At 48.1% G+C, this 16,153-nt stretch overlaps 1 protein-coding gene across 1 annotated transcript in view; it reads left to right on the plus strand.

Annotated features, from left to right (window-relative positions):
* PIWIL4 (piwi like RNA-mediated gene silencing 4) overlaps positions 1 to 16,153 on the plus strand; it is a 356,967-nt gene that overhangs the window by 142,802 nt on the left and 198,012 nt on the right. The gene's annotated exons all lie outside the window — the stretch shown is intronic.

Raw genomic sequence — 16,153 nt, forward strand, 5'->3', positions numbered from 1 at the left:
AGCATCCCGGACCTCCTCTCACCGCTGGGCACAGCCCAGCGAATGAGCGGAGGCAGCAGTGACATTTCTTATATAGAGGAGGCAGAGCCACTCGTCACGTGACCCTGCCCCCTCTGACGTACCTCTGCTACGTCACTGGGGAAGACCATGAAGAGGAAAGACCTTTCCTCTTCATGGTCTTCCCCAGTGACGTAGCAGAGGTACGTCAGAGGGGGCAGGGTCACGTGACGAGTGGCTCTGCCTCCTCTATATAAGAAATGTCACTGCTGCCTCCGCTCATTCGCTGGGCTGTGCCCAGCGGTGAGAGGAGGTCCGGGATGCTGCGCTGGATGGATCTTCACATCGCCGGAGCGGAGATCACCCGACGCTGGATCTTCTCATCGCGGGAGATCACCCGCACCCGTCGCAGGATCAGGACAACGCTGGAAGCCGGGAACGAGTGGATTTTTCAGCGCTGGAGTTTTTTTTTTTTTTTTTTTTAATAAAGGACTTTATTCTTTTGTGTCAGTGTGTTTTTTTACAATACTTTTTACTTCCTTCGTGAAATGGTAGAGGTACAGTGTACCCCATTACCATTTCACACAGGGGGGGGGGTCAGGATCTGGGGGTCCCCTTTGTTAAAGGGGTCTTCCAGATTCTGATAAACCTCCCGCCCGCATACCCCCACAACCACCGGGCAAGGGTTGTGGGGATGAGACCCTTGTCCCCATCAACATGGGGACATCCTCCCCATGTTGAGGGCATGTGGCCTGGTGCGGTTCAGGAGAGAGGGGGGGCCGCACTCTGTCCCCCCCTCTTTTCTGCGGCCGGCCAGGTCAACGTGCTCGGATAATGGGTCTGGTTATGGATATTTAGGGGGAACCGCACGTCATTTTTGTTTTACATTGACGGCGGGGTTCCCCTGAATATCCATACCAGACCTGAAGGGTCTGGTTATGGATATTTACCGGGAACCGCACGTCATTTTTGTTTTAAATTGACGGCGGGGTTCCCCTGAATATCCATACCAGACCTGAAGGGTCTGGTTATGGATATTTACCGGGAACCGCACGTCATTTTTGTTTTAAATTGACAGCGGGGTTCCCCTGAATATCCATGCTCAGTAAAATTAACGTCCGTTAACATAACGGACATTTATGGAGACATTTACTAACGTCCATGTGCCATAGACTTCAATGTTAAAATATAACGGACGTTAATATATCCGTTACTTGCAACGGACAAATAATTTACAAAAAATAGTGCAAGACCCGTCACATATTCCGTTATAACTAACGTCCGTATGTTATAACGGACTATTACGGATCTTTACGGAACATAAAAAAATCCCATAGACTTTAATGATATTTTATAAAGGACGTATAACTTCCGTTTTTTAACATTATCTGACGGATTTTAAAACGGATTATTAAAACGGATTTATTTTGTAGTGTGAAAAGGGCCTATGCCTAAAATTCTCTCTACATGTCTGGCTCTAAGCCCAAGTTCAACCTCACTGTGTATGTGTGTACGTTTGTGTGTTTATGACACTACCCTTCCCAACAACCCTGTAAATTGTGTTTTTATAAAAAACACATCTAAAAGTTTTTTTCATTTATCCATACTCGCCGCTGATGTCAACAACGTGTAAGAAATGTTCACATCCTTGCAGCTCCTATTGTAAAGAAACCTCTTATGCAGTTTAGGATTGAACCACTTCTTGTCCATTTTAATTGTCTGGCCTTGTGTTGTCTTTAGAGACTTTAGGTTAAATTGTTTCCCCCCCCAAAGATATACAGTAGTCACCATTCAAAGATTTGTATATTGTGATCAAATCCCCATTTAAAGTTTTACTAAATCCAGGAGCCTGCATTCACTATATCTGGTCTCCCACAGTACACAGATCATGGAAATGCAATCATGTTAGTTCACCCTATAAAAAAAAAAAAAAAAAAAAAAAATTCTTCTAGCATTAAATTAAGCATAGTAGCGCGAGCTACAGTATGCCTGTATTTATTTTTTTAGCCCCGTACTCACTGTGCAATGCTATATTGAAGATTCCGACTCCCCGTGGGGAATGGGCGTTCCTATCCAGAGGCAAGGTGATTGACGGCCGGCTCTGGCGCGTCACGCTTCTCCAGAAATAGCCGAAACAGGACTTGGCTCTTCACGGCGCCTGCGCATAGTCTGTGCGCAGGTGCCGTATAGCGCCGTGAAGAGCCGAGACCTACTCCGGCTGTCTTCAGGGAGCGTGACGTGCCAGAGCCGGCCGTCAATCACCTTCCCTCTGGATAGGAACGCCCATTCCCCGCGGGGAGTCGGAATCTTCAATATAGTATTGCACAGTGAGTACGGGGCTAAAAAAATAAATACAGGCATACTGTAGCTCGCGCTACTATGCTTAATTTTATGCTAAAATGTTGTTATGCAGGGTGAACCACCGCTTTAATATAAACGGCTAAATAAAATTTCTCATCAGCAGTATATAGCAGTCCTGTGACTTCTATCAGTTCCTGGTAAAGCTTGTAGGAGGAGTTTTCATACTGCACTGGCTGTCCTATCAGGATCCAGCACCCCTGACCCTCTGTCTGGATAGTGCTAATTGGCCCTGTGCTGATCCTATGCAGTTTCCCAAGAAAAAAAATCTCTAGCAATACACACCAAGCTGAGTATGTGCAGCTTGACTCCAGTAACTTTATCTTATCCAGACCTGTTCTGGAGCAGGGGTCTTTAAACTATGGCCTTCCAGTTGTTCAGGAACTACAATTCCCATCATGCCTAGTCATGTCTGTGAATGTCAGATTTTTACAATGCCTCATGGGAAGTGTAGTTCCACCACAGCTGGAGGGCCGTAGTTTGAAGATCTCTGTTCTGGAGTCAGTGAAAGAAGAGGAGGATCTGTGCATCCAGGATCATACAACCTCTTTACACAATGCAGAGGATTAACCCCTTAGGTTCCACAGTGAGTATAACAAGCATGCTGTACTGCATATACGATCCTTCAGTCATTTTTTCATCTTTCCATCTATTAAATCTTCTGCCCTTGTTGTTTTAACTTTGGATAGTCATTTTTTTTTTCTGCCAGTAAATATTTTATACAGCCCACTTTCTGTTTCTTGTCTTGTCTTGTAAAAAGCCTAGGTTTATAACATCATGCACAGCTCGCTCTCTCTCTCTCTCTCTCTCTCTCTCTCACTCTCACACTCTCGTGAGAGTTTGCCAGGAAGTGAGGGGGTAAGTCATAAGAGGGCCAATGAGAGCTGCAGAGCTGGATGTGTGCCTCTGTGTGTTTGTGTAAATCCAGGAAGTGAACAGGCAGCAGCTATAGCTGCCCGCAGATAAAATGGTTGCATCCAGACTCAGTGGAGGGAGATTTCTGCAGCATATTTGGCAAGTACAGAATCACAGTATATATAAAATAATATGCAAAGTGCTTGGAGGGAAGCATCAGAATGGCAAAGATGTATTTATTACAAATTATGTGAGCAGACTGCAGTTTCTTTTTAAGGTCTGTGTTTGCCTTGGGACTTTTTCAGTAGGGCAATACTCGATCTAATAATCCTAACCGACGTAACAAAGAATGGTACTTTACAACTTCTATTGGCGACTCTTTGAAAGACCCCACAGGTCAACAGTTTAGAGGCAACCGTAATTAATAGACCCAGAATTATTGCTCTCGCTTATTGCGATATGTAATGTGTAGTGCAGTGAACATTTTTATACGCAGGCCTCTCTGATGCACACATTTATTTTCATACTGGGGAGGGGGGGGGGGTTTCAAACTTTTTTTTGGGGGGGGGGGTTTAGGTTCTTGGGTGTAACTTTGGGTGTTTACACTTTTTTCTCTTTCGTTCATAGACGGACACAGCCTTCATTGACCTTAGGGTTATGCTTCTTCCTACCAGGAGATTTAGGCAGAATTCTACAGCACTTAAGGTGTTAAAAACTTTCCTTCATGCTGCTCCTCCCAGGGGGCGTGGCTCCCCCAGGCATAACCCACACCCTGCTTTAGCAGCCTCAGTTTGTTTTCTGCCTAACGACAGGAGGTCAAGGCTATCTCTGGAGTTCCTGGACTCTGGAGTTTTTTTCTGGCGATTTTTCTCGCTTTTTTTATTATTTTGTTCCTGCATTTTTGAATCCTGCGATTCTTCTATCAACAGCCGACTGGGTGACAGGCTGGGTCCTCGACTCTTGTAGTCCCCCCATGTTCGGCCTTCGAGCGTGTGCCAGCCCTCAGCTCAGCTTTGGGACGTCCACGACAGGCCCCATTGCTCCAGGGGCGGCCGGGGAACTTTGGTTCTAGGGCACACATATGACCGGTCTCTATGGCTTTGTCACAGTGTGTCTGGCCGACAGCCATGCCGTTTACGGACGTTGGTTCTGTCTGGGATACCTCCAGCCGGGTAGTCGCAGGACAGGTAAGTAGTGGCCCCTTACTCAGGTAAGTGGTCTGGCTGGTGGTTTCCCTGGGGAGGTCGACTGAGGGTCCGCCCTGCTTTCCTCTCTCCCCTTCCTCTCCCTCCTTCCCCTGACTGGGTAGTGGCTGTGAAGGGGGGCCTCCTGGGTTTTCTTTGTTACCACCGGGGCCCGTGTGTTGTTAGGGGGACTGTGTTGTTACTCTGGGGGGTGCTGCTGTGTGCTGCTGTGTTCTATGAGGTAATTTTTACCTCAGACAGCGGCCGTCTTGGAAATCTCCTTGGTAACGCTGTGATTCTTTTCTGAGGTAACAGACAAAGCAGTCAGGGCTGCTGTGTTCTATGAGGTAATTTTTACCTCAGACAGCGGCCGTCTTGGAAATCTCCTTGGTAACGCTGTGATTCTTTTCTGAGGTAACAGACAAAGCAGTCAGTGCTGCTGTGTTCTATGAGGTAATTTTTACCTCAGACAGCGACCGTCTTGGAAATCTCCTTGGTAACGCTGTGATTCTTTTCTGAGGTAACAGACAAAGCAGTCAGTGCTGCTGTGTTCTATGAGGTAATTTTTACCTCAGACAGCGGCCGTCTTGGAAATCTCCTTGGTAACGATGTGATTCTTCCCTGAGATGACTCGGCACAGCCTCTGGTCAGTTTTAGTGCTGTTACAGTTTTAGTGCTGTGAATCTTCCATGAGGTGAATACACATCACAGTCAGCACATCAGAGCACACCTGAGGTTTTTCAGCTTCCTCTGCAGCTGGGTGGGGTGGTGAATACCGGGGGCCCCCCATGCTCTGCAATAGCAGCAAGGAGGTGACCAGTGGGTTTTTTTTGTCCTGCCTTGCAGGGTGGGTGACTCAGCGCTGACACTATGGAACTCAAGCTATGCCTGAGTTAACCCTTACCGCCCCTCCCCCTGCCACATCTGTTATGTTGGCTGTCCTGGGTTTCTTGCCAGGTTTGAAGCAGCTAGTGCCCGGATGGGGGGTAAAAAAGCGCCCCCTCCCTGAAGCCTGCTTCTGGGGATGACACAGAATCGCTGTTTTTTTCTGGTTCTGTTATGTCAGAGGCTGCGGGTTTTAACCCTTATGGATAGTGAGGATGACTCTGCTGCAGTCAGTTGCTGGCAAGAATTTGTTGGAGCTCTTGTTTCTGCGGTGCGTGAGGCTCTAAAAATTGAGGATGTGGCGGAGACACCTCCGTGTCAGTACCAGCAGACTACCACGCATCGCTGAAGTGTTTCCTTGTGTTCCTTATTTGGACTATATGTTATACAAGGAATGGGATGCACCGCAAAAAGTTTGTCAAAAAACTTTGCAACCCGTTACCCCCTTGAGGGGGGCTTTAAAAAAAAAAAAAAAAAAAAGTAGGTCTCTCCTCCGCCAGTGGACCCCCCTGTGTCCAGACTGCGCAAGGCCACCACATTGCCTGTGGAAGGGGCTCCTGCATTTCAGGATCCCGCTGATAGGAGAGTGGAGGCCGTGGCCCGCTCCCTATTCACGGTGGTGGGTTCGGCGGTGAGGCCGGCTCTGGCCGGGGCCCTGGCAGGCCCCGACTAAAAGGGCGAAGCTCCTGCTGCAGGAGCTGGAAGAAGGACCTCTAAGGTGGCCTTGGTGATCACCGTTAAGGGTGAACGGTCCTTTTGGGTCTTCCCTGACTGGCATCATTGAGGATGCCACAGGTGGTAAGCGCATGCTGTTCCCACGGTTTGGGAAGGGCTAGGGACCTCGCCCTGTGCAAGGACCCTCCTTGCCTACCTCCGAGCGTTTTTTTCGCTCGCCCTGTGCGGTGGGGGTAGGTCTACATGGTGCTTGAATCCCCGCTGCGGGGTAGCAGCGCACCGGATACCGCATGCCTAACAAGTCTGCGGACATACCTGCTTCCGCCTGAAGGTCTGCTCCCGCCCGTGTCTCGGGTGGGAGACTGGCTTCGCATTGCGAAGTGTTTTCCTTGGGGTACAAGATTGAGTTTCTCTCTTGTCTGCCAAACAGGTTTTTTCCCTCCGGCTTCTGGCCTCCTCCGGTTCGCCGGTTGACTCCGTCAGGGGCTGTCCAGGATCTTCTGGTCAGGGGAGTGATTGTGCCAGTTCCCTCGTTGGAACGGTCTCGGGGTTTTACTCCATTCTGTTTGTGTCCCCATGGAGGATGGGGCCCGGTCGATCCTGGGCCTCAAGTCCCTCGTTTTGTTTTTGTCAGGTTTTTCTGGCATCCTTGGATGTCATGAACGTGTACCTGCATATCCTCAAACCACCAGAGATTCTGTGCTTTGCGGTCGGGGGGGACCATTTTCAATGGTGTCCTTCCCATTCGGCGGGTTTTCGCCAAGGTGCTCGTACCGATACTGGCCCAGCTGTGACAGCGGGGGTTTGTTATCATGGGATGTCTGGACGACATTCTCCTACGAGCTTCTTCGAGCTCTGCATTGGTGGAGCCGTGTCTATCACGTGTCAGGCTCTCCGAGTGTTCGGCTGGTTTCTGGATTGTCCTGAAATCAGGGTTGATTCCGTCTCAGGGATACCTGAGACTGGTCCTGGATTCCTCCGGGGCGGGAGTGTTTTTCTCCTAGCGGAAAAACTTCAGACTCTGCTATCTGCTGTGCAGCAGTTGCCGACCCAGAAGCGGTCATCTCTGCGATTCTGCAGGAAGGTTCTGGGTCAGTTGGTAGCCTCTTTCGAGGCGGTTCCGTATGCCCAATTCCACGCCAGGGTACTACGGAGGGAACTGCTGTCACGATGGGACTAGCTTCCGTCATCTCTGGATTACCAGATTCAGTTGAGTCATCTGATCATGTCTCCCCTGGTATGGTGGCTGGCGTTTCCGGTGCTTCGGGCCGGAAAGTCATTTTTCTGCAGGCCACTGGACAGTGGTCACGACGGATGCCAGCCTCTCCGGTTGGGGAGGGGCGCTTGGGGCACCCAGTCAGCCCAGGGGCACTGGACTCAGGTGGAGTCCTGCCTACTGATCAACGTTCTGGAGCTCCGAGCAATCAAGCTTTGCCTTACCAGGTGGTCCCTGGATCTACAGGGCCGACCGGTCAGGATCCTGTCCGATAACACCACGTCCGTGGCGTAGGTTGATCATCAGGGAGGCACACGGAGTTCTGTTGCAGCGACGGGGGTCGCGCGCATCCTTTCGGTGGGCCGAAGGGTCCGTTCCGGCTCTATCGGCCGGGTACATTCCGGGAATACGGAATTGGCTAGCCGACTACCTAAGTCGCACTGCACTGGGCCAAGGAGAGTGGTCTCTCCACCCGCAGGTGTTTCGGGGTCTGTGCCGAAAGTGGGGCACTCCGGACGTGGACCTTCTAGCGTCCCGTCTCTATATCGGTAGGTGCCACGGTTCGTGGCCAGGTTTAAGGACCCGTGGGCGGACGCGTCAGGCGCGTTGGTGGCTCCTTGGGGTCGCTGTCGCCTACTTTACACCTTCCCTCCTCGGAAGCTTCTTCCTCGCCTGCTGCGCAGAGTAGAAGCTGTAGGGATTCTATCGGTCCTGATTGCCCCAGATTGGCCGCGTCGCTTCTGGTACGCGGACCAGGTGCGTCTGCTGGCAGACGCCCCCTAGCGTCTTCCCCTGGGAATTGATTTTCTGTTACAGGGTCCAATCTTCCACCCTGTTTCACAGCCACCGGCCTTAGCGGCGTGGCTGTTGAGAGCCAGGGGCTTAAGGACCGAGGCCTATTGGGCTCGGTGGTCTCTACCGTGCTGCCTGCACGGAGGTCTACCTCACGTAGGTTTTTTCCTCATTCATGGAAGGCCTACTTCTCTGTGTGTGGGGAGATGAACTGGCACTCTCGTACATGCGTTGTGTACAGGATTCTGCTGTCTTTGCAGCAGGGAGTGGTTCAGGCTCTCGCCTTACGTACGGTTAGGAGCCAGATTTCTGCTCTGGCTGTTTTTTACTTGCAGCGACCCTTGGCATAGCACTCCTGGGTGCGTGCGTTGGGTCAGGGGGTCTGGCAGGTGGCCCCTCCGGTGCGCCCTCCATTACCCCCATGGGACTTGAATTTAGTCCTTTCAGTGCTTCGGGATGCTCCCTTTGAGGACATTCGGGAGGTTTTTTGTTTTATTGTCACAAAAGGTGATTTTATTTCTGGTAGCAATTACCTCGATCAGACGGGTGTCTGTCTGTTCTGGTGGCCTTGTCTTGCAAGGCTCCCTGTTTGGTCATCCGTAAGGACGAGGTGGTGCTGCGGCCGCAGCCGTTTTTCTCCCTAAGGTCGTTTCGGCTTTTCACTTGGATGTGGACATTGTTCTTCCATCCTTGTGTCCTCAGCCGAAGAACCCGAAGGAGGCCACTTTACATTCTTTGGATGTGGTTCGGGCCCTTCGAGTTTACTTGTCGGCGACAGCTCCGTTCCGGATGTCGGACTCGCTGTTCGTGTCTGTGTCCGGTCCCAGTAAGGGCCTGGCAGTTTCGTCGGCCACCATTTCCAGGTGGATCCGACGGATTGTGCTTCAGGCCTACGCCCTGAAGGGGCGGGCACCTCCCTTTCGGGTCACGGCGCATTCGACCAGGGCGATCGGGGCCTCTTGGGCTTCCGACACCAAGCCTCTGTGTTACTGGTGTGTAAGGCTGCGACCTGGTCGTCGGTCCACGCTTTTTCAAAGTTTTATATGGTGGATGTGAGTGCATCTTCGGATGCCTCCATTGGCCGCAGGGTGTTACAGGCGGCAGTTTACGGTTGGAGTTCCTCCGTTGAGTAACTCCGGTTTTTGTTTGGGGTGTAACCTGTTTTTGCTGTGTTATTTTTCCCACCCCTCGAATTTTTTTGACACTGCTTGGGGACGTCCCTAAGGTCAATGAAGGCTGTGTCCGTCTATGAACGAAAGAGAAAAAAGGATTTTTGTACTCACCGTAAAATCCATTTCTCTGAGTTCATAGACGGACACAGCACCCACCCCTCCTTTGTTTGTACTGCTTGTTACGAACTGAGGCTGCTAAAGCAGGGTGTGGGTTATGCCTGGGGGAGCCACGCCCCCTGGGAGGAGCAGCATGAAGGAAAGTTTTTAACACCTTAAGTGCTGTAGAATTCTGCCTAAATCTCCTGGTAGGAAGAAGCATAACCCTAAGGTCAATGAAGGCTGTGTCCGTCTATGAACTCAGAGAAATGGATTTTACGGTGAGTACAAAAATCCTTTTTTTTTCATCACAAACACTTGTGCGATATACACACTGTGGGTGTAAAACCTTGTGTGTGTGTCTAACAATGTACTGTACTACATACTTTGATGGCAGTAAAAGGGTTAACAGCCACTAAAGGGCTTTCTGAAAAAAGTTACCTGGGCAGTTCTAGTCTGGGGTCACTGGAAACTGTTTGTACAGTGAGAGTGGGAGGTATTCAAGGTATGTACGTACGTTCCCTGATCCCTCCTACAACTAATTACTGTAGAAGCGACATGTATTCTGTTACTTCCAGGGTCAAAGCTGCCATTCATCGGCTTGTGTAACCGAGGATGTAGCTATTCAAACACGATCTGTGCTTGTTGAATGGATGCATTGGAGGGCCAGAGAGACATTGGAGGTCTAAAAGATCCCCAGTGTCTCCATAAAGATTACCTCTCACCTGCTCATGCTATCACATAGGGGGATTGTTATCCCCCTTGCAATAGCAATAAAGTTGAACTAAAAGAAAACAAAATGTAGAAAAAAAACACCCAAATCATATAAAATAAATAAACAATATATTTATAAAGCACTCCCTTCACGCTTGTACACACCTCATATAAAAATATATGGCAAGGACATGTAAGTAAACCACCAACGCGCTACACATGTGTGGTATCATCCTGAGAGTGAGAGCAATACTTCTAGGGTCAGAATTGTTGCTTAAAGCAGAGCTCCACCCTAAAGTGGAACTCCCGCTGATCAAAACCCTCCCCCCTCCGGTGTCACATTTGACACCTTTCAGGTATTTGCACCCACTTCCGGCCACACAGTCTCGGGCAGACTGCGGGCAGGATCGTCACCTCCCCCCCCCCGTTGTGTGCTGGGAACACTCGGCTCCCAGTACACAGCGGGAGCCAATCGGCAGGCGTAGCGCGACTCGCACATGCGCCGTAGGGAACCGGGCAGTGAAGCCGGAGTGTTTCACTTCCTGGTTCCCTCACTGAGGATGGCAACAAAGCGACGAGCGATCGCTCGTCCTCTGCTGCGACGGCGCTGGACTCCAGGACAGGTAAGTGTCCTAATATTAAAAGTCAGCAGCTGTAGTATTTGTAACTGCTGGCTTTTAATAAAAAAAATTCAGCTTTAACTCTAAATTGATAACCTGTACTGATTTTAAAGTGTTGCCAATAGAAAATTTTGACCCATTTGTTTCTATGCAATAAAACCAAATCTTTTATATTTTACCAAAAATGGGTTTAATATTTTATTTGTTTGCACTAAAATGAATTTCACAATTTTTTCCCCCTGAAACTATCCGTTTAATAAATGGCTTTGCAAATGTCGTGCAATATAAAAAATAGCATCTACCACCATTTTATTCTCCAAGGTCTCTGCTTTCAGAAAATAAATGCTTTTGGGGAGTTCACAGTAATTTCTATCAAAAAAATGCAGGTTTTAATATGTGTGCAAAAATAAAATAAAAATGCCCTAGTAGGCAAATGTATAAAGAGTATATGCACTTTAACTGGTTAAGACCCAGACCATTATGCAGCTTAAGGACCTTGCCCCTTTTTGCGATTCGGCACTGCGTCGCTTTAACTGACATTTGCGCGGTCGTGCGACGTGGCTCCCAAACAAAATTGGCATTCTTTTTTTCCCACAAATAGAGCTTTCTTTTGGTGGTATTTGATCACCTCTGCAGTTTTTATTTTTTGTGCTATAAACAAAAATAGAGCGACAATTTAAAATAAAAACAATATTTTTTACTTTTTGCTATATTAAATATCCCCCAAAAAATATATAAAAAAACATTTTTCCCTCAGTTTAGGACGATACGTATTCTTCTACGTATTTTTGGTAAAAAAAAAACGCAATAAGCGTTTATTGATTGGTTTGCGCAAAAGTTATAGCGTTTACAAAATAGGGGATACAGTAGTTTTATGGCATTTTTATGATTTTTTTTTTTTTTTTATTAGTAATGGCAGCGATCAGCATTTTTTTTTTCTTGTGACTGCAGACACATCGGACACTTTTGACACATTTTTGGGATCATTGTCATTTTCACAGCGACAAGTGCTATAAAAATGCACTGATTACTATGAAAATGGCACTGGCAGAGATGGGGTTAACCACTAAGGGGGGCTGTAGGGGTTAAGTGTGACCTCATGTGTGTTTCTTACTGTAGGGGGGGCGTGGCTGTATGTGTGACGTCACTGATCGTTGTTCCCTATGACAGGGAACAGACGATCACTGACACTGCCACAGAGAAGAATGGGGAAGGTGTGTTTATACTCACCTCTCCCTGTTATTCAGCTCCTGTGACCCGATCGCGGGACACCGACGGTGATCGGGTCCGCGGTCATGGAGCTTCGGACCGGGTCGTAAGTGCGGCGGCGAACTGGTGACCCACGTCTGGGTCGCGAGTTAAAGGGGACGTACATGTACGCCCTTGTGCCCAGCCGTGCCATTCTGTCAACGTATATAGTCGTGCGGCAGTCCTTAAGTGCCGACCACAATTTTGTATATTTCCGTTGTGGTTTACCGGGATTATGGCTGAAGATATCAGCCACAACCCCGGTACGTTTTTTTTCTACAGGTGGCCGGCTTTCTCATGGAACCAGCCCGAATGGAACAGTTTCCGAAGCGGCAGGAGGGGACGCCCCCTCTTGGCGCTCGTCGGTGTTTCTTGGGCTTCACCTGAGAAACAATCCGACGATGCTGCTGGCTACTCCCATAGATGATCAAACACTCTTTGATTGACTCTATGGCCTTGGACAGGAGCGACCATCACTTCCAGTCCAGACTGTAAGAATTTATTTTATATTTTTTTAAGCGAAAGATCAAAAAAATTTTTTTTTTAAATATTATATTTTCCTTTTAAGATAAAGTGTGACATGTTGGCTGTGTATTTATGCAGCGTAAAATCATCTTTAACATTATACCAAACAATTGGGTAGCTATTGGGTGATTTTTTTTTTATTCATTAACCACTTCAGCTCCAGAAGGTTTACTCCCCTTCATGACCAGGCAGTTTTTTGTGATACAGCACTGCATTAATTTAACTGACCAATGCGTGGTCGTAATGCGCTGTACCCAAATAAAATGTATGTCCTTTTTTCCCACAAATAGAGCTTTCTTTTGGTAAAATTTGATCACCTCCACAGGTGATTAAATACTTTTTTCGCTATAATCAAAAAAGGCAGACAATTTAGAATATATAAATTTTACTTTCTGCTATAAAAGACACCCAAAAAAAATGTAAAACATCAAATTTCTTCAGTTTAGGCCAACAACTATTCTGATACATATTTTTAGTATATAAAAAAAAACACACACAAAAAGCGAATATTAATTTTTGCACAAAAGTTATCACGTCTTCAAACTACTAGATTAGATTTATGATTTTTTTTTTTTTTACTAGTAAGGCAGTGATCAACAATTTTTAGTGGGACTGCGACATTACGGTGGACAAATCTGACACTAAGGCCGGGTACACACGGACAAACATGTATGGTGAAAGCGGTCCGTCGGACCGTTTTCACCATACATGTCTGCCAGAGGGCTTCTGTACGATGGTTGTACACACCATCGTACAGAAGTCCGCGCGTAAACAATACGCGGGGCGTGTCCGCGGTGTCGCCGCGTCGATGACGCGGTGTCGCCGCGACAATGACGCGGCGACGTGGGCGGCCCGCCTTTAAAATGCTTCCACGCATGCGTCGAAGTCATTCGACGCATGCGAGGGACGGCGGGCGCCTGGACATGTACGGTAGGTCTGTACTGACGACCGTACATGTCCGAGCGGGCTGAATTCCAGCGGGCTGTTTTAAAACAAGTCCAGGAATATTTGCCCGCTGGGAAAAGGCCCGGCGGGCAAATGTTTGCTGGAATTCGGCCCGCTCGCGCCCACACACGACCAAACATGTCTGCTGAAACTGGCCTGCGGGCCAGTTTCAGCAGACATGTTTGCTCGTGAGTATGGGGCCTAAGTGACACTTTTTGGGTACCAGTGACACCAATACAGTGATCAGTGCTAAAAAAAATGGTACTAATGACACTGGCAGGGAAGGGGTTAGCATCGGGTGAGCAAAGGGTGTTCTCCCTGGGAGTGTTTTCCAACTGTGTGGGGGGTGGTTGTATTGTTAGATAGAGATCTGTCTTCCCCTCTGACAGAACGGCAATCTGCCTTGTTTACATAGGCAGGCTGCTGTTCTGCCTGTGTCGGGAATGATCAATGGGTCCCGGCGGACATTGGGTCCACCAGACCCGTTGATTTGCTCCCGCTGTGTCCAATTACAGCGGGAGCTGGTCGCCAGCAGCGCGCATGCGCGCCCCAGACCAGAAAGAGACGATGACGTACAGGTAAGTAATTTCACTTTTAGGAGCCGCCGCCCCGCTGTATATGTATGCATTGTGGTCGGCAAGTGGTTAAAGGGTATTATTTTTCCCCAAAAAAATTGCCTTTACAAAACCGCTGCGCAAATACCGTGTGACATAACACATTGCAAAAATCGCCATTTTATTCGCTAGGGTCACTGCCAAACAAAAATGTATATAATGTTTTGGGGTTATAAGTATTTTTCTAGCATAAAATACAGATTTATATTTGTAAACCAAAAGTGCCAGAAAAACCCTGTTTGGCAAGTGGTAAAAACAAAATGCACTTATGCTTTTGGCCCCTGATGCAATCTAACTCAGTGCTGGATGTAACAAACACTAGAGGCCGTGACCTTGATCAATGTAATTCTGCATCTGTGAAGATCTGAAGTGCTCTTATCCTTTAATGCTGCAGAGAGAATCCTGCAATTGGAAAGGCTGGTCCTATCACTTTGAAAAGTCACATCACTGAGATGTCCTCACCCTCCTCTCCTCCTTTTTGATTTTCTTCCTATTATAGAGTAGCCATCTACCTGCTTTAGAGTCCCAAACCAAGTGGAGTTCAATCCATATTTGTAATGCACATCGCTAAAATGTGCAGTGTTTACATTTAACGCCGCATAATGTCCACTGTAAGACCACTGTATTATCTTTCTCTTTGTAAGACCACTGTAATTGAAGCCCTAAATGTACCTAGCAGGTATGCTTGAGATCTGTGCTTGGCATGCCTTACATTTTAACTATAGCCTCGTACACATGACCAGTTTGCGCGGCAAGAAAGCTGCTGGTAGAGCTTTTTGCCGTGAAAACCGTGCATGTGTATGCTCTCTCGTTGAGTAAACTGCCAGGAATCTCGACGAGAAAAATAGAGAACCTGCTATTTTCACGTCGGAAATTCTCGGCAGAGTGTTTCCTGCCAAGAAAACCGTTTGTCAGTATGCTTACCTGTCCCCAGGTAAACCCGCGCATGCTCGATGAGACTTCGACACATGCGCGGTAGCATACAAGGTGACGTCACTGCGTTCTTGCCATTCAAAAGAACGGCGGTTCTTTTGAATGGCCGTCTGTATGCATGGCAAGCTTGCCAGGAATCCCGTCAGGAAAACCAACGTTTTTTCCTGACGGGATTCCCGGCCGTGTGTACAGGGCTTTACTGTAGCTTTCGGTACACACTAGGGATGTAAACCATCTGACATCTTTGAAGGACTCCGTGCTTGAGTTTCCATGCACATTCAGTAGGTAGCACAACCAGAATGAGCAGATGTTTGATTTTGCATTCATGCCTAACTAAGGAGTCCATAATCCCGGCACTGTTCAGTAGTCTGCTTTACTCTAGACCTCATAGATCTCACCTACCCCTCAGTTGGTGTGACCTTTTTACACAAGTATGGTTCAGCTTCCCCCTACACCCCAGACATTTCTCCTCTCTAAATACCCCTCTTAGGCCCCGTACACACGATAGAATCCATCCGCAGATAAATCCCAGCAAATGGGTTTCTGCGGATAGATCCTATGGTGTGTACACGCCAGCGGATCTGTTTCCGCGGAGAAATCTCCTCTGGGATGGATTCCAGCAGATCGGATATTTGCTGTGCTGCACAACAAATCCATCTGCTGGAATCCATTCCAACGGATGGATCCGCTCGTCTGTACAGACTTACCGGATCCATTCGTCCAAAGGGATTCCCCGCACGCGTCGTAATGAATTGACGCATGCGTGGAATTCCTTATATGACAGCGTCGCGCCCGTCGCCGCGTCATAATCGCGGCGCGACACGTCATCGGCAGAGGATTTCCGCGCGGATTTCAATGCGATGGTGTGTACACTCCATCCCATCGAAATCAGCGGAAATCTTTGAGAGGATTTATCCGTGGAAACGGTCCGCTGGACCGTATCTGCGGATAAATCCTCTCGTGTGTATGGGGCCTTAGAGTTGGATGCATTTACTACTGTCTACCCCTGCCACCAAAACCCATGGTCCTGGGTCTGAGGGCTGGGAGAACATGCTGAAATGTAAGTACAGATACTCCCTCTTTTAAAAACTTACCTCTTTAACGACCACTTGGATTTACAACCATCTCTCCCCACCTGATCATAAGTCAGAGTGCTCGGTAAACAGGTAAGTCGTTTAACGACTCGCTATATATCATTGTATTGTACAGTACATCATTTTCGTTTGTGTTCTGTACTTATGCAAATTAAAACAATGTTATTGAGCTGGAGTTTTGTGTTTTGACCTGTTTCTCACAATACAGTACAGTACTTAAGAATGCTTAA

The sequence above is a fragment of the Rana temporaria genome, chromosome 2 (assembly GCF_905171775.1).
Source record: "Rana temporaria chromosome 2, aRanTem1.1, whole genome shotgun sequence".
Lineage (NCBI taxonomy): Eukaryota > Metazoa > Chordata > Amphibia > Anura > Ranidae > Rana > Rana temporaria.